General features: G+C 35.5%; 1 protein-coding gene across 1 annotated transcript in view; it reads right to left on the reverse strand.

The window, feature by feature from the left end:
• LOC118747283 overlaps positions 1 to 14,652 on the reverse strand; it is a 207,388-nt gene extending 192,736 nt beyond the window's left edge. The window contains exon 1 of the mRNA XM_036481285.1: positions 14,407 to 14,652. The gene's annotated coding sequence lies outside the window, so the exon portion shown is untranslated. The remainder of the gene's footprint in view (positions 1 to 14,406) is intronic.
• Between the last annotated feature and the right edge of the window lie 283 nt (positions 14,653 to 14,935).

Consider the following 14,935-nt stretch of genomic DNA (forward strand, 5'->3'; position numbering starts at 1 on the left):
CTCTGAGACGAAGTCTCTTTCCTCCGGGGTACCTCAAGGATCTATACTTGGACCAATTTTGTTCAGTATGTTTATTAATGATATTACTCATTGCTGTAAGAGTGTTTCAATACATCTTTATGCTGACGATGCACAAATATATTTATCTCGTCCAATTGGATTATCAGATGATTTGGTGTATAGAATAAACGAGGATCTTGAGCGCATCTCTTCATGGGCGAGAGACAATTATTTAAATCTAAATGCGTCCAAAAGAAAAGCTATTTGTATTTCCCATTCTTTGCAACTTGTAAATAATTTGCCATTGGTCACATTGCAGGGTACGAGCATCAACTATGAGTCGGTTGTTAGTAGCCTAGGGTTCAAATTAAACTCTCATCTTGGTTGTAGAAATCATGTTAATTACATCTTATCAAAAATTTACTTTGTGTTAAGAAAATTATGGTACACTGCTGACTTCGTTCCCACTAATGTAAAATTAATGCTGGTCAAAACACTCATAGTTCCTTACATTTCTTTTGGAGGGCTTGTGTTTGGTAATATTGACTACGAGTCAAAGAGAAAACTGCAACTTGCTTTGAACAATTGTGCTAGATATATCTTCGCTAAAAGAAAATACGATCATATATCAGAGTTTTCTATTAAAACACTGGACTGCAATCTTACTAATTTCCTAAACTATCACAACCTAATTTTCTTAAATAAATTAATTAATGAAAAGCAGCCAGAAAACCTTTTCCGAAATCTATGTTTTGCGCAGTCTAACAGAACATGTAACCTTATCGTTCCACGCTATAAATATCTCTCATCATCAAGAACGTTTTTCGTCAGTACTATCAAACTATGGAACTCACTACCAAATTTTATAAAAAATGAACGCAATGCATTGCGCTTCAAATTGGCTCTGTCGGAATTTTTTGAAATACGAAAAACAGTTATCTAACTATTTTATTTTAATCTATACTATCTATTTCTGTAAACACTTATATTTTCTTAATATTAAGATATTGTCACATGAGTTATGATATATATCCATTAGTTGATGTACTGTAAGAGACAAAAGTCTCACTTGTACTAAATGATTAAATAAATTCTTGTATTCTTGTATTCTTGTATTTGTTTAAGTCGTAGTAAACTTTTGTTTCCCAACACCTTCTTACCTGCGAAAAATGTTATTGACTGATTTATATTGATGACTTTTAAAAGTAAAAGTTGCTGACTGATTTTTACTGATGACTTTTATAACTTTTTATAGTCTTTCATAACTGTTATTTAAGACGTATAATATAAAAATTAAAAATAATTGTCTTTTGGATTTATAACATAAAAATCAAAAATAATTGTTATTTTTTTAATTTTTACATAAAAATTGCAAATAAAAATTTACTTTCAAATATTAGTCTCGGTGAAAAAAGAAATCACTTAGTTGTAGAACATTTCCTACATAGTGAATTCTTCCATGACAGTCCCTGATCTAATTGCTTCAATATATCATAGCATAATATCGGATCCTTTCGAAAACGGGAAAAACACCCTTAGTCAACATGCAGTGTACTGAACGTTGAAAAAATAATGTACATACATATATTTAATTTGTGCGCCCTGTATATTTATAAAGTTCGGTTTCGCCCGAACGAAATGTGACCAGAAAATTATATTACCCATCCGCCATGTATCCACGCGTTACATCTAACTTAGTAGGAAAACAATAACTATTGATTACGCAAAATTTTCCGCCAGCGGAAAGTATTTGGCAATATTGAATTTAGTTATTGAACAATATTCTGTAAAACGTATGCAGATATACATATATAAATCAGCACTTCGACTTAACAAAGGTAAGTAACGCTTTTACGTACATTTCCTGTCTGCTGCCACATTCCCAAGCAAGCAGATATACGTCCATTCTTAAAGGTAAGACTGTTTGCCTATGAAAGGATACTATGGATTTTTTACGACTATCAGACTCTTGTGCATAAAAAACTTTATATTTTAACGTTGAGATAACTTCGAAGATATTGGTGAGCTCTGGTGGTGTTTAATTAACAACTTCATACCCTGTCCTTCCCATAACAAATGTAAGGTGCTGGATAATTTCTTTTTAACCTTCAACCTCCCCTCTTCTCATTCATTAAACAAATTGATGATCACAGCAAAAACACATTTATAAAGTAATAAGTAAAAATTTTGAATACTAAAAATAAAAATGATGAAAAAAGGAATTCAATTACATTTACAGAAGCACACACAAGTACAAACAATTCAAATTTTATTTGAGCAATGGTAAAACTAAAGAAATAAGAGACGGCAGTTTAGCGCTGTGGTGGCAAGCAAGTGTGACAGCAGCAATGTGCCTTCCAAATTATTCAGTTCCATTAGGTAGATATTACTTGTGCTTTATTTAAGATTGATGCTTTTTTTTCTTCAATTTTCAAAAGCGACAGGCTGGCTGAAAAACGACCTAGCCGAAAGGATATTCAAACGCAGATATGAGCCAGCCAGAGGCTGACTAGGAAAAAGGGGAGCATAGACCGAACATTCATAGCGACAAAAAAATAAATAATTCCATTCAGAGTATCAAGGCAACGTAGCCTTAGATTGTAGTGTGGGGAATATGGAAGAGAAAAGCAAAATGAAGCGAGCTTGACGCTAAAATTTTACAACCTTTCTGTCTTGCCATTTACTTGCAGGGCAACTGTCCCAAAGCAAATTCGCAGTATTTCTTGTGGCTATTTTTTTTCTTGCGTTATTATGGAATTTTTGTAGTCTGCCCTAAGATGCACTTAAAGAGGCCTTCGAATATTTTTGATGAAATATTTTATACTTTTTCGAAGAATTTGTTAATTGTCTAAGCCAAAGAAAAAATAAGATTTTGCATAATAGTACCATGTCATTCTCGAATTGAAATGCGTGTTATTTTATCAGACGAGTAAAACATAGAATTTTGTAGCATTTTATATAAGTGAAAAAAAAAGTTTTTTAATTCAACTAAAATAAAACTTTGTATACACATATGCAAACAAGTGCGTAATAGATGGAAATGCGCAAACCACACATCCCAAGCTGTGTTTGTTTTGGTCAATGTGTGAAATTTCCGGTCAGCGAGCTTTATCTGCATAGTTCTAAAATTTAAAAAAAAAATATGGACTTTAAATAAAAACTACTGCATGATAATAATTTATTTGTAAAAATATACGTATGTTGGTATAAATATGTATATAACAATGCTGGCTAACCACCAGACCGTTCTTTTTGCCCACCTTGGAAGCTCGTTAAGTGCAAATTTAATTATCACCGAACTTTCAGTGTGTTGCGAAATGGTTTTTCGTTTAGCACGAGGGTTCCAAAGAGAGGAGATGTAACCCCACCATGAGGTGTAGATTTGCAGGCGCTATCATTACTTTAGTCAATGAGCAGATGATGGTTCTTCTACTCAATATATTGTCGGTGCAGAGAATAATCAACGGATATAATCCTGCAGCACCCATTGATTTTTAAAATATTACCTCGTTTAACAAAAATGGAACGAATTTTGAGCTTTCTGGACTTCGAAGCAGAGACCTAATGAATGGAAGCACTTAAAATAGGTAAGCCATCTCATGCTGACATTGGCGACAGTTCAACACTATTTTCGGAGCTTACAGTTCTATTTACAGCTTGGCTGTCACCGAAAATTCACATTTCTCAACCAGTTTTATCGGTTTTGCAAGATAACTGCCCCCGTTTCGACAATGCGCTTCCAACAAACTATGAATGTTTCAAAAAAACCACCCTACTGATTGGCCCAGGCCTCCATTGTGATGCTTCTCCTAAACGAAGGTCAGGTAGTGCTACCACCTACTAACCCATTCGATCCAGTAACAAAAAATTCAAAAAGACAAACTATATATCTTGCGTGCATGGTCCTATTATAAGCTATTAGAAAACTCGATAGGTGGAGCTGGTGTCGAATTATACATAAAAGTGGTAATTATGAGACGATTTCATTCAAATTCAAAATAAAAATTTAAAAGTGACGAATTAGCTAGGAAAGACTCGACCACATCCTTCCAAGATGGAACACGGCATACCTGCTTCATGGCTTCATTTAAAGGATATCCAAGAGATTACACGATTATTTTGACAATGTACGCGAAAAGTTTTCATCATGTGCAAGAGCGAGGATTCTTGGCCTTATTATAACAGAAAACGCACATTTACGCTCTTCAGTTTGCTTATAAACACTTTTATCGACTTACACGACATAAGACTGAAGATTGACGCATTGGTCTAATGTTGTATTTGCAAAATCATAGAAGCAGATTACGCTCGCTTGGCTGAGGTCTCACAGGTGGAAATGCGAGCATCGGTAAAGCTCATAACATCGAAAGGGACACATCATCCTTATACTTCTCTCCGTGGTCTCCGTCGATACGTAGGACCCTGACCCTGAAAATTATCCATAACCCATTCAGGGAAATTTCAGTTGCAGAGGTATAATTCCATCTGATCTTGCAGTTTTACAAGTTTAAAGCTTTAAAACGCCCTAATAATTGTTCCCCTTGAGACAAGTACATATAATTACAATTCCACCCGCAGAATGACTCGATGGTGCTTGTCTAGGAACTTCTTGGGAAGTGTGTGTCCAAAAACGATCCTAATCTTTTCCTTCCACTTATGGTCTAGGAGACATCTTACTTCTTCAGAAAATCTATTAAAGCTGAAGACTCAACCCAGCAAACAATTGGGGTCATAAATGAGTCTTTAATGAGTCCTATTTCGGAGGCTTTTCGATCATATTGAGCTCAATTAAGAGTCCGAAATGAGAGTGTTTCCCTCCCTCTGAAGATCGACGTATATGAGCTTCAATTCATACATCAAATGAGCCTCAATATGAGTCATATTAAACTCTTAATGACCTTTTATACGGCTCATTTTGGACTCTTTTAAAACAATTGTTGGGCTCATATATGTACATATGAATCATTTCAGGCTCTTATCGGCCTCATAAATGACTACGTTCGGACTCTTATTTTAGGTAGTTCTTTAGGTCTTATTGACCGCCCTATATTTGCAAAGGCATTCAGCAAAAATTTCTTTCAAATAGCATACATACATACTAACGTGCATATGTATATACATTCCAACATGCAATTATTAGCAGCATTTGCAGCTAAATTTTGTTTACATTTTGCTTTCTAATTATTTTCATTTTTTGTATAAACAAGTTTAGATTTAGATTTCGAATCTTTATTGGTTTTATATTGGTACAAGGTATTGGCTCATAACTTGGATCATATATGACTTCTAAAAGATTTATATAAGAGTCACGCAGTTCTCGTTTTGAAACTCCAATTTCTTACCTACCTAGGACTCCTTTCGGACTCACATATTCTGAACGCTCAGAATATGTTTGCGGGGAAAGGGAAAATTTTCTAAATCTCAAACCCTTGGAAATACCTCGAGGCTGCTACAAAATTCACTCTAAAAGGATAATTTTGCTTCTTTCAAAGACTTCTGCTTGCAACCTCGCCACCGATATTTGCAGCTTAGTCTGAAAGATACCGTGTTTTCGATTTACGCTGGATTTGGGGTCAGGGTAGGTCTGACCAAGAACCCTTAAGCAGATTAGAGTAAAAGAGGTGCCGATATTCTTCCACTCCCTAGTAGTAGCGAGCTCTTTATGCACACTGAAAATAGAGTGTAGTTACGTCAACGAAATTTGTTTCTCTCAACGCATTATTTCTCTCATGAGTTGAGGGAGATATATTTAGCTGACCCTTTTCTCAGTGAAGCAGATAATACAGAAATAATTACACATAGTAACCCTGTCAGTGTTCTTCAGATTATTTAGCTTTAAAGTTAACTAGGGAGGAATGGTGATTTATGGTCAGAGAAAAATAGATTTATTTGGCAAATAATTTACAAAAAGTAAACACCTAATTATCGGCATATATATTAATAATAACTTCCACATTAAATAGAATGAAATCTTAAAAGAATAATTTGCCTTTTAGCCAGGGAACAATGAAGTAAGAGAGATCATATTTTGAATTTTAGGAATATGTTTTCTCCTTGTTTCAGTTATACCATGTTCTGACCGACAACGAAAACACTCTGAAAACGTGTTTTGGGATTGTGGGCTGAAGGCTGTTCACACCGGCTGTTAGTGTTTTTGTTGACATTTCTTACATCCTCTGATTACAGTTTTGCTACACAAAAACAAAACCAAAGTGCTTTTCCCTCATTTTCTTTTCCTTAGCAACCTCTTACTTTCATTCTTATTTTACTTTTGCCAGCCAATTAACAATAAATCCGAAATGGCGTATTAAAGATGATAAAATATGACTTCTACTTCGATAAATAATCGAAAAAACTAGTGCAGACACCGATTGGAATGAGTGGAACGTGAGTTTTCAAGTGGTTTTCAGCGAAAACTAGTTTTCGTTTGACAGATTTTACATGGACGAAAACACAAGTTTTAGGTCGAAAACCAGTTTTACCAACGAAAACATGTTTTCGATGTCGGTCAGAACATGGTATTATAATATTTTCTTTTGGGATCACATCATTTTTAACTAAGGCCCAAATGAAACTTGTGGAAGCGTATGATTTAAATAGTCATTCTATTAGTTTGCTTTCTGGTAGTTATATCTACGTAAAGTTAACTGAAATACGATTTATTAAATTTAAATGATACTCTTTATGAATAGTTGCTACACAAAGCCTTATCGCAGACGAAATTATGAAGAAATTTGGTGCATAAATTCCAATTTTCCATATTTTTTGGGTAATCACATGAATTCGTGATTATAGAGAAATGTATCTTCGAAAAAAAAAATACATTTAAAATTTTGTTCTACTACAAGTTATATAAAGTTTCGTTTAAAAAAAATCAAATAAAAATAATTCCTGTTTAAGCAACCAAATATTCTAACAAAATATTAAGCATTCCTGGTATAATTACCGCATACACCATTTCATTTCTATCTCCTTTTTTGTTAATTTTTCATTTAACCATTTTTATAAGTATTGTAATTCAAAGCAAACCCCTAACTTTTTGCTAATTCAATACGAGTAAACGCTGTTGAATTCCGAGAGTATTTAGCTGAAATCGTTTGTTAAAGTATTTTTATTCGTTTTTGCAATTTTCGCTTTAGCGCTCTTCCTTTGTTTAGCTAACTTATTTTTCAATCGAAATTTTTAGACTATGCTCCAATTAAAATCAATTTTTATTTTTCGTTGTTGTACATGAAACGCAAGCACGTGCAGATATGCACATTCGTACAAGCCACACTTTAAAATTTGCTTACACAATTCAAGCCAATTAGTTGCTAGTTCCTATTAGTTTCTAGGATTGAATTTTCGAGTTTTCGAGTCACTTGTTTTGCTAAGCAATTCGTTAATAGTATTTGGTTTAAAGTGGATTTTATACAAATGCATAGTTGTACTTACACACATATAACAACAGACGCATTCAACAGATTCGTTTGAAGTTGTAAGCGATACACGTAACCAAATATTGAATGTTGTTAGTTGATGGTGAAAAATTTTAATTCTATCAGTCCAACAATTTTCATATAAATCGGGCATTTTTACCAAAAGTGCTTTGTTCTAAAATGGGTTTACCTTCGGCTGGAGCTCCGTTTTTTTTTGCCGTTAAAAAGCGGCAGTCCCTCGACTAGAAATCTGCTTCGACCGTAGAACCAAACTTAAAAAATCCTGAATGAGAAACTCTGATGAAAATGAAATTGCATACCGTGCAAGTAAATCTTTAAAAGGAACGACTTTCGACTCTGGCATTTCATAGAATTCAAAATCCGATCGTCAGGTCCATTCTGCTCTAGTATGTAATTCCTAGAATTCAGAACTGAAAAACTCAGAGGCTTTCTATGTGTATCAGTACAATATCGCAAAATTTGGGTCTTATGGGAAAATTTTACTTGTAGGTGCATTTCGATTACTTAGCTACAATTTCAGTTTACTGTCTTTTATTAAGTTTCAAATGTGTGTAATGAAAAATGAATTAATCCGCTAGGTGGCGCAAGTGTCGATATATTTGAAAACCTCTTACTTATGGTCCGATACGGTTCGTGTTTGGAATGTAAATCTTATTACATTAAACGAGAAATTCTTGTAAAATTTTAGCTTGATTTATAAATTTTTAAAAACTTTACAGCGCGAAAACAAAAACAAATCGATTTATTAGTTTTCCAAATATCTCGAAAACGGGCAGAGGAAAAAATTAAAAAAGGGAATCGCACATGCACACATCAAAATTCTCTATGAAAATAAATATTTTTAAGATTTTTTTTCTTGAACAATTTTTCACATACAAATTTTCCTTCAACAATTTTTATTGAGCTTGAGGCCGTTTCTAGCGAAAAATTATTGTGGAAAAGCAACAAAACCAACGGCCTCAAGCTCAATAAAAATTGTTGACTATAATTGTTATAAGGCCATAAAATAACAAAAACAAATACAAATTTTTCGATATAAAAAATTAGTTTTTGAAAATATGCCATCTCAAAACAATTAAAAAAAAAATCAAAATGGTAGCTCTGAGTATTGCGCAATATTTAAGTATATGGGGGTGCACTCTACAATAATTTAAATAATGCATTTTTTTACACCTAGGTTGAATAAAATGAGTACGTTACAAATTAGCATGTGGTAAAAAAACACCTTGTATTTTAGTTTACTGAGATGCGAAAACCGATATTTAATAGGTACGTGCACCGGAGATAATTTATCGTCGTGGTAAATTCCTTTCCAAACTTTAATCGCGATTTCCCAAAACCTGCTGAAAGAAACATACGACAATCTTTGATAGGATATGTCGTCGATGTTTTTGCAAAACCGCCTATCTTACGGCACTCAAATTTTACAGGAGAGCGAAAAAACGGTTTATTCTTTGATGGCATTGCCTTGATAGCCGGTATTTTCTCTAGCTATTATTTTACAAATCTGTTGTTTTAATAACGATTAAACGATTTGTATGCATAAATCTCGATACCTGGAGTTCAGGGTTACCAAATCTCATTTTTGCCACCACGGCGATTTAGGCGGTTTTACAAAAACATCGACGATGTATGTACCTCTATCCGTTTAAGATTTAGGCCACAAAACAATTGAAGGCATTTGATCATTCGCAGTGCCGGGAATATACTTTACTGTAATAAGATTTTTTGAAACTCTCCTACCTTGGAAACAAATTTTCACTTTAATTCATTATTGAGAAAAGCTTCTTCTTTAACAGTCAGGCAGCCCTGTCAGCTTTGGACTCACACATAGGCAATGCAGAGTTCCTTACTGAATGCCATGTATATTTGAACGAGAACATATATAAATAAAATTATTCTCATATGAGTGTCAGTACACCGGGGGATATTGAGGGTGATTGTAAAGCTGACGATTTGGAAAGAAAAGCTACGGCCACCCAAAACATTTCGGGAAAGAACTCGGTATGTATGGCAATAGCCACTTTTAAAGCATCTGTTAGAGCTCACGTTATTCTGAAAGTCAATGAACACTGGAACAACTTTTTGCCGAGTCCTAATGTGGAATGAGAACAGGGGCTGGATTCTGTAACTGTGAGTTTTCAAGTTTACACTTAAAGTTGTGTACACTCTTCATTTTGTGATTCAGGAAGTGTGAGAATGAGTTTTAGCTGGTTGCGGATCGAGGAATGCCTGGTCTAAGCCAACTGTGACAAAATGATCAAATATCTCATTTCCAGGCACTCCCGGGTTGCCTAGCGCCCAGACTCAAGCAAGCTCGTTATCTTTACCAACATAATTTAGTCGAGACTAGCATTGCCGAACTAGTTTGGCAGTACTTAGTTAGAGGGCTGGTCAATGCCTTAAGTGCAGCTTGGCTGTAATTCTGTTATCGTCTTAGAGCTCAAAATGTGTATAATTGGAAGCTATGTCGAGCTATTTCGAAAAACTCCCCAGGCTTCTAGGGGTAGTTTTTAGCCAGGAACTCAAATATGTTGATATTTTTGTCTTACCAAGCAATCTAAATTAATAGTAAATAGAACCTGCAACTAAAAATTTACAAAATCATGAATATCAATTTTCAAATTATCCAACTATCCGAAGCATTCTCCCCAAGAGAAAAAGTGAAGCTTATCCACATTAACTTCGAATAATAACCCAGATCCTGACCCGGAGTCAGTTTTAAAGTCATCAGTGAATATTCAGCAATGTACGAGTGCGGGCTCAGTGCTGGAATTAAACCAGCATTCCCCCTCAGGAAACTTTCTCTCGCTAGAATCTCTTCATCAAAGTTAATGGTGGCGTACTATCCTGTAGCATTATAACGACACAAGTGCTCACATATCTGCCGCCGGCAATTTACGCATAGCCTCACTCAGTGTTATACCAACATCCGTTTATTTTTAGTCTGCAGGTTGTCTTTAAGGCATCCCCACGTATGATGACACAAAGTGACGGTAAGTGCACCAGTGTGTCAAGAGCACTATACACCACTCAAAAAATGTAAAGTTAAACAAAGAGATAAATTTTTGTGGACCCCCACTTACACCTCGTGAACCCTCATATTTCTTTCACGCCAACGTAGACCCCTGTCGAGTCTTCCGTGGACCCCTGGGCGTCCACCTGGACCACTTTGAGAATAACTAGTCTACACAAGGAATTAATACTCATTGACACTCTTCCTTCAACGAAATTTGTAACGCAATTGCTAAGAAAAAAATAAAAATATACATACATACATAAATACATACATATGCATGTACATATGTATGTACATGTGTATGTAAGTAATAATTTTTTTTCATTCTGCTACTTCTACCTAGCGAAATATTCAACCACAATGCAACAAAAATATAGTGGATGAAAGGCAAATACGTGCGGATATATGTATATGTAAAACTCGGTACATAAGTATATATGTACATATCTGATCTCGAGCTTGAAATATGAGTGTCATTAGAGTAACTTGTTTACAAAAGAATGAGCTAACAATCTCACTATGAACAGAATTAGGGTATATAAAAAAGTAACTAAGAAATTTCTAATATCCTTAGAATAAACCAACGGTAAATGTACCTTATATCCGCATACCTACTATGTACTTCTAACATACATAAAACCGTAACATGTTTGTTAGTTTGCTCTATTTAGCATTAACTAGTCGCCATTGCCCAGCGGATGCACATTAAATGCTGATGTAGGGTCATAAATAAATGTCAAATGTTGTTGTAATAGTCCAAATTGCCATTGGCGTAAACGTACATATACAATGGTGTGGCTGAGCCACTTGATTTCGATTCTCCTATTTGTGTTCGTGAGATACAAACCTACACACATATACATATGTACATATGCATGTTTGCTTTCAACTCTTTTAGCTGTCGATAAATCAAAAGTTCTTTGAACATCCAAAAATACCAGGCGTCGTCCTTTGGAGGTTATCGTGCGCACTTCGAATGAGAAAATGCATTTGCCATTTCTATGTAATGGTGACCCGAATACTAGTTCAACTATGACCAACAATAACCCAGTCAGCTTTTGGACAATTGATCGGTAATTTATTTCGTTTTCGAGTTTCATTTTCGAGTGCGCGAATCTCTTCTATCTCTTCGAAGCGGCCACGGAAACTCCGAAGGAAAAATGTTTCTAAACGTAGATATCAAATATATATATCGTTTCTAGGGCTGCTAAAGTTACAGTAACTAACATTGTATGTAGCAATACTAAATGAAATAAAAAGAGGCCGGCGTAATGCAATTAAAGCTGACATAGAAGCCAGCACTAATTAAATACATTAGGCCTGTTTGGCACTTCAATACGAAGCTAACTGTTAGACATCCGACCAGAAAGGATAGGATGCAGGAATGCCAGTAGAGGATAGAGAGATTAGAGGGGGTATATCCATCTACACTAATGGTTCAAAGATTGAAGAATAAACCGGAGACGGTCTCTACTCGAAGGAACAGCAGTTCAACCGGTCCCTTCGTCTCCCGAACGATTGCAGTGTCTTTCAAGCATATATCTGACGCTAATATAGCTTATCGTTAAACCGTCTACGGTATTCGCCCTCACCAACTCGCAAAGTCCCGTAAGTCTTTCGTAGAATATTCTTCCCGAAAACTCCAGGAGCCGCCTAAACGGATGCCTATAGTATCCTTGCTTCTGCGCGATATCCCAGCATGGGTGTTATGAGTGACTCATAGATGATGATTTTTGTATGGCGAGATTGAACTTTGCTTTTCAATTGCCTACTCAGTCCAAAATAGCACCTCTTGGCAAGAGTTATGCTCCGTGGGATTACGGGGCTGATAATATTTCTGGGGTTAATACTGGTTTCTAAATGAACGAATACTTTTCAATTTAATAACCGTCAACATTTTGTTGGTGCTGACACGCTTATACCCTGACTGTTTGTCTGATGACAGAAGATACTCCGTTTTATCCTCATTCACCACCAGGCCCGCATGCTTTTCTTCGCTATCTAATTCTGAGAACTAAGAACAGACATAGCCCTTGGTTTTACTGATTATGTCGATGTCATCGGCATATGTCAGCAATTGTAAGCTCTTGTAAAGATTTGGGCCTGAGCGGTTCAATTTTGCAGCTTTTGTTATCACCTCCATCATGAACACGAAAGGGAGTCACCTTGTCTGAAACCTTGTTTGGTATTCAACGGCTCGAAGACGTGGTTCCCAATTCTGATGGAACTGACGGTATTTCTCGATATCATTTTACACAGCCGTATTAGTTTCGCGGCGATACCAAATTCAGACATCGCGACTTACAGACAACTCCTTTTAGCTCTGTAGAAAGCGGCTTTGAAATCGACAAACAGATGGTGTGTGTCGATCCAATTTTCACGAGTCTTTTCAAGATATGGCGTACTGTGAACACCTGGTCTATGCTGGATTTTCCAGGACTAAAGCCGCACTGATAAGGTCCAATCAGTTCGTTGACGATAAGACCTTGTAACCTATACTTAGAAGGCTGATCCCGCTGTAGTTGGCGCTTATGTCAGGGTTGTGTTTATTTTGGATTGGTCAGGCCACACTTAAATTTAAGTCGCCGGGCATACGTTCATCTGACCATATTCTTCATAAGAGTTGATGGATGCTCCCTTTCTTGCCGCCGTGTTTTTCAGCCGCGTATCTGCTGTTCGTAACTCGCCATAGTCAGGCGGTGGGATATCGACTCCATTGTCATCGACTGGAGGCTCGGGTTCGTCCACCACTTTCAGTGCTGCTGTCATTCAAATTAACATATACAAATAAGAACATTGCCTGGCATATATCTTTTTACCAAAACACAATGACAATTTGCGCGAACCACCAGCAATGCGTTATTAAAATATTTGTTTGTTAGTACCTATGAATAATAAGGCACAATCTGGAAGACACCACAAAACAAAATGGCTGCCACGATCTTCCAACAACGAGGTATAATCATCTCTAAAATTTGTAAAAATATATGTGCTTCGATCGAGTCTGAATTACGTATTTTTTTCAAACCGAATATCAATCAATCCTTTTTGTTCAGATCAATTAAAATACATCAGATTTTATATAGAAAAGTACCTCCTATTGTTCAAGTGAAGTTGTTAGGTTTTGCAGTGGGCCCCCTTATATATATACAGTGGCGAAAACATAAATAGGGACGCGATATTCCAACCAGTTGAGGCTATTATTCTTTGTTTACTTAACAAACACCATGTAAGTCCAAATTTTAAACTTGACAAAGTTTTGTCAATACTTCGAGATTTTTAATCAGAATATTCAGAAAAATTTGAGTATGAATTCTACTGGCGCTTTCAATTTTAGTGATGTTCAAGTTTGAAGTAGCTAGGACTTAAGCTGATGCCAGATAAAACTTTGTGGCTTTGCGTGACATTTGCCAGCAAAGTGCAATAAGCAAAAGGTGTGTCACAATGAACGTCAAGGAAACAATTTTGCACTGCTTTTTTTACTCGTGAAAATTGCTGTAGATTTTATATATTTAGTTTTAAAAATTTCAGCAGTGTAATTAAAATTTATGTTTCTGCCTGAAAATTCAAAATTGGACGACACAAAATATATATTAAAGCAGCTGATGGCCAACGCGCGCAAAAATATAGGAGTTGGTCATCTTTTCGCTTCGCGCTGCAGCTGAAAGCATCTACATATGCATGTGGCATGCTTTGTGCATTTTCATACATTTCAGCTTATCTGTCAAAGCGAATCTGTAACGCAAAGCGAAGCAAGCGTTTTATCTGACATCAGCTCTACTGTTGATTTTTCGCAATTTTTTTTTTATTTTTTTTTTTTTGGTTAAGGCGTTGCTCATTTTCTTCGTATAAAACAAATGTCGTTTGAAATTGGAACTTATATATGAATTAATGTTTTTCTATAACTTACGGCGCGCCGCTTATTATAATTTTCTTTGCATTACTTACCACTTTATTTCCAAAATCGCAGATCCCTAAATCTCAAATCTCAAACTGCTGTGTTGCTGACTTTGTCAATTTCATTTATTCACAAACACTTGCGGCAGCTGTAATCAAATACGATGCGCGAACTTAAATGGCAGCGATGTGAGTACCGAATATTTTAGTTAAAACGAAACGCGCGACGACTGAGGTCGAAATGTTTAGCGTTTAAATATCGAAATCAACAATCAATCACTCTGCAAGTTTAACGAAAAAGCTTTTTATTTTTAGAACAGAAAGGTTCACAAAACTACTTCAAGTTTTGTGGTTTGTCAACAGATATACTCATATACATATGTATGTTAATTTGCACATTTTAATTGAAAGTCAATTTATAATCATTAAGAAAAAAGGTTTAAAAATCGATCAACGCATATTTGGGAACTTTTCGCGTAAATAGCGTAAGCGACATATTTTTCAAAATATTGTTTTTGATGCAGAAAAATTACTAGAGCATCGAGATACATTTCTGCATCAAAAAGATAATTTTGAAAAA

Source organism: Rhagoletis pomonella, unplaced genomic scaffold (assembly GCF_013731165.1).
Source record: "Rhagoletis pomonella isolate Grant_MI unplaced genomic scaffold, Rhpom_1.0 Rhpom_scaffold_00011, whole genome shotgun sequence".
Lineage (NCBI taxonomy): Eukaryota > Metazoa > Arthropoda > Insecta > Diptera > Tephritidae > Rhagoletis > Rhagoletis pomonella.